This window comes from Onychostruthus taczanowskii, unplaced genomic scaffold (assembly GCF_017590055.1).
Source record: "Onychostruthus taczanowskii isolate IOZ18803 unplaced genomic scaffold, ASM1759005v1 scaffold6, whole genome shotgun sequence".
NCBI classification, from domain to species: domain Eukaryota; kingdom Metazoa; phylum Chordata; class Aves; order Passeriformes; family Passeridae; genus Onychostruthus; species Onychostruthus taczanowskii.
Window position 1 is genome coordinate 1,644,797 of NW_024503679.1, and position 4,330 is coordinate 1,649,126.

Genomic DNA, 4,330 nt, shown 5'->3' on the forward strand with positions numbered 1-4,330 from the left:
AGAGAGTCAGGATTGGTGTTAGGGAAGACTTTTTCCCTGCTGGATGGCGCAGCTTTGGGATGGACACCTGGAGAGGTGGGGTTGATCCATCCTTAGGGGTTTTCAAGGCAGGACCCAGTGCTAGTGACAGTCCTGGCACTGTTGGTTGGGTGAGTTCTGAGGTCCCTTCCCACCTTTGCTATAACAAGTCTCCAAATGTTTGGATGCTGATCCATAAAGCAGCCCCAAAGCCTTCGCCTGCCTGTGGCCAGAAAGTTCTCTGAGAACTCATCTAGGCCCTGTAAAGAGTCTTTGGTGACACCAGCACTCAGCCTGCATGTGCCTGTCACTGGTCTGAGCAGTGACAGGGTGTTGTCTGGTCTCACTGCTTCCTTGGAAATCAGTGTTCCTCCATGTCCCACAGTTGGTGGCCTCTTTCCAGCCAGCATAGCAAATCTCAGTCCAGAATAATTAACAAGAAGACTAAGAGCATGAGGCTACAGCATCTGGAATGGGCAGAGGACGGAGGAAAGCAGCAGAGCAGTCTGGGGAGATGTGGGATCTCCTGGACAAGGACAGGAGGAGGAGAAATTGGTGCCAGTGGCAAGCAGAGGAAATCCTCCCTTCTCCGTACCTCAGAAATGTTGGAAGTGGCATGGGAGCATCCTCTCTACCCTGGGACAAGTGCCAAGGCTCAGTTGTTGTCCCAGATAAGCAGTGAGGAACAGCAAAAACAATCCAGCAGCTCAGCCAAAGTGTGGCACTGCCTGTGATGGTCTTAGCAGGAACAGGGGCCTAAAGTGCCCCCTATGACAACCCCTGTGACACCATGATGCCCAAAATAAAATCCATTGCCTTTCTACAGGTGGGTGAAGGAGGTCTGGGATCCCAGAATGAGTGGGCAGGAGGCAGGAGCCCAGCTGGAGAGGGACATCCCTCGTTATCACCTGAGCTGGTCACCTGCTTGTTTAAGAATGAGAAAGAGCCCTTGGACAATGCAAAGCTGAGAAACTGTGAAAACACAAGATTGTCCACAACTGGCTGTCATTTCAAGCCTCCCCTTGATTTCTCAGCTGATTTCTACCTGTTTCTGTCTCAAGTACTTTTTTAACTCCCTTTCTAGGACCTGCTAGACCAACTTTGTTGGTTGTGTGCACCTCACAGCTTTTACTCCTGTTCCCTGCTGAGGCTCTGCCATTCCCGTTGTTTGCAGGCAGGACAGCACGGTTGGAGCTGCTTGTGTGGGACATTATCACAGGGTTCACTGTCCACGTGTCCACCCTGATGAGGAATTGATGTGGGAGAGGTAAGTGGATGCTGAATGGGTCACAGCATCCCATCTTAGTGGAGATGGTATCACAAGGACAAAGCTCTGGTGCAGCCCTTGGCCAGACTGCAGAGCCAGATGCTGTTGAGTGATACTTTAGGAGGAAAAGTGTTGGTGTAAAAATACATTGCTGTAAGGCATGGATAAGCAAAGTCCAAACCCAAGTGTCTCCTGCTCCTGCACTGGTTCAGCTGGTGTGACCTTGGATCACATACTTAAAGCTGAGCATCTCCAGGTGGAAGTGGAGTCCTCAGCCAAAATCTCTGCAGAGGCATCACCATTTCCTGGTGGACTGGCTCACCTGCACAAGCTGGTAGCAGTGACAGTTTCATTTGTCCCAGCTTCTGTCCATCCCTTTAAGTTCCTGGGGGGAGAAAACATCCCCTCTGTGTGCAGCTGGTTGGACCATCAAGGGCTGCATGGGTTGAAGCACATGCTGCAGTGCTTTGGGAGGGGAGAGGCTGCCTGGGTGTGATGTTTATGAAGATATCAAAGGGATTGTGAGCCACAAGATACGGGGATGTAGGGATGCTGCCACCACATACAGCTCTGAGGGGTGGATGTGCAAAGAGGATACTGATCTCCAGCCCAATGCCATGGATTAGCCTACAAAACAAACCAGAGGTTGTGGCCATCAGTATAATAGTGAGGTGGTGGACCCACTGTTATTGCCCCAGCATGATGGACACATAAACTCTTCTGCTTGTGGCCAGGGTTTTCCTCCTCTGGAAGAGGCAGAATGTCTCCTCTGCATGTGTGTGCAGCATTGGGGTCCTTGGGGGTCTGATGAAAACCTGCTGCTGCTCCTGACTTCTACCCTTTTGTGCCTTCCTCCACTTGCCTCAGGCTCTGTACTCAAAGTCTGTAGAAAGTGAAACACCAAACCTAAACACAGAGAAAGCGCTGTGAGGTTACACTGGTTTTCACTCAATTAGCACAGGAAGCAAATATTCCTGGTCTTTGTCAGGGCGGGCTCTCTCAGAGTCTTTGAGGAATGGTAGGCAACACTCCTCCTGGGAGTTATTCCTGCACAGCCTTATGGGACTGTCCCCCCATCTTGGGGACAAAGTTATGGTGAAGAGCAGTATCCCTGAAGAGTGGAGAAAGTCCTTGCTCTGATCTGCATCTGTCTGTGCTGAACGCCATGGGTGGCTTGGGGGAGCTCTTGCTGTGGTGCTCAGAGCCAGTATGTGAAGTCTCTCCAGAACCCTTCTGCAGGACAGAATTTTAAATAAATAAATTGGGGTTTTTTAGTCAAAAAGTGGGAGTTTTCTCCTCTCACGCAGAACCTGGCAGGGATCAGGCTCTCTGGTTTAGCAGCTCATTACAAAGCCTTAAAAAAAGAAGTGGTCACTTTGTCACTGTGTGAGGGCTCCATACACAAACCCTCTGTGCTGCATGCAAACAGCTGCTGCTGCTAAAAGCCATAACCTAAAAAGCAGGGGAACACAAAGCTGATGCTCCCAGGAGGATGTTTCATCCCCTCCAATACACCTCCTAATTCCTGTGATGGAATTCCTTGGCCCCACATGCACTTGGCTGTGGGCACCATCTCGGCAATGGTGTTTCCTGTATTGCCTTTCTGGTGCCAGGCTCAGAGTGCCCTGGGTTGTGCTGGACAGTGCTTGTGCTGAGTTTGGGGTTACATTTTCACAGCGTGCCTCTCTATAGCCAGGTGGCAAATGGAGTCAGAGGCTGGGGCTTGAACAGGGCAGTGGACCCAGGTGTGGTGGGAGCTCAGCTGTGGTTGCCCCAACTAGGCTCGCACTCTTCACAACATTTACATGAGCAAAACGATATATCCCTGAGCTGCTGCGGGAACGAAACTGTCACTAGAGCCAGGTGTGGACTCAGTTTGACTTTGAAGTGACATTCAGTGCCATGGGGACAGCACAGGTGTCTCCAGCCAGGCCAGTGGAGGACAGGGAACACACTTGGCTTTTACAGTGTGGAGGGCTGTGGGACCCCCAGGGCAGGGCTGATGTTTCCCCTCTTTCACCTGGTCTCGGTGCTGGGGAAGCAGCATGGGCTGGGCACAAGAAGTGCTGGTTAAGATAACAGGGCTCAGATCCCTGGACATCTCTCACTTGGCAGGTTGACCCAGGCTCTTGGGGTTTTACACTTACACCTCACAGAGGGACCAAGCTGGGGGCTGCAGTATGGAGGAATGTTTATGTATTCCATTTTCTGCTCATGTTATTCAGCTGCAGGCTGTGCTTTAGGATGTGGCCAACCGGGCATTCATGTGGGCAGGGAGAAAGGAAAGAAGATGGATAATGAGGGTGGTGAGGTCCTGGCTCAGATTGTCCAGAAAAGCTGTGGCTGCCCCATCCCTGGAAATGTCCAAGGCCAGGTTGGATGCCAGGTCCAGCCCCAGGATGGGGCTTGGAGCAACCTGGGATAGTGGAAGGTGTCCCTGCCCATGGCAGGGGGGTTGAATGAGATGAAATTTAAGGTCCCTACCTACCCACATCACACATGGATTCCACGATTCTATGCCTCAACCCTGCTCCTCCTCCCAGGCCCAAGAACGTGGCTTTGCACGGGGCACACATCGATGTCTGTGAGGATGGTTGTGGGGCTGCCCTGGCAGGAGGAACCAGGCTGCTGTCCCCAGGGAACCGGGGATGCTGTCGGGGCAGATTTGGGGCTGCTCTCCTGAGGCTCAGGGCCGCTGTCCCGGAGTTACAGGATCCCCGTGCTGAGCTCCCACGGCTGCTGTTCCTGGGGCTCGGGGCTCTCACCGGGGGTCACAAAGGTGCCGTCCCGGGGCTCTCGGACCCCCGCGGCGCTGAGCCACATCTCCCCGTCCCGGGGATGCGCGGAGGGAACGGCACGGCCCCGCCGCGAGATCAGAGCCCGGCGGGCCCTTTAAGAAAGTCGAAACCCGAAAGTTCATCAAAGTTGACAAAGTTTTTCGTGGAAAGGAGGGGAAAAAATAATTAAAATAACTCGAGCCCAACAACAAAAAAAAACCTCCCCGCGGTCCCGGGGGGCCGGGCCGGGCCGGGATTGGCGGCGGCG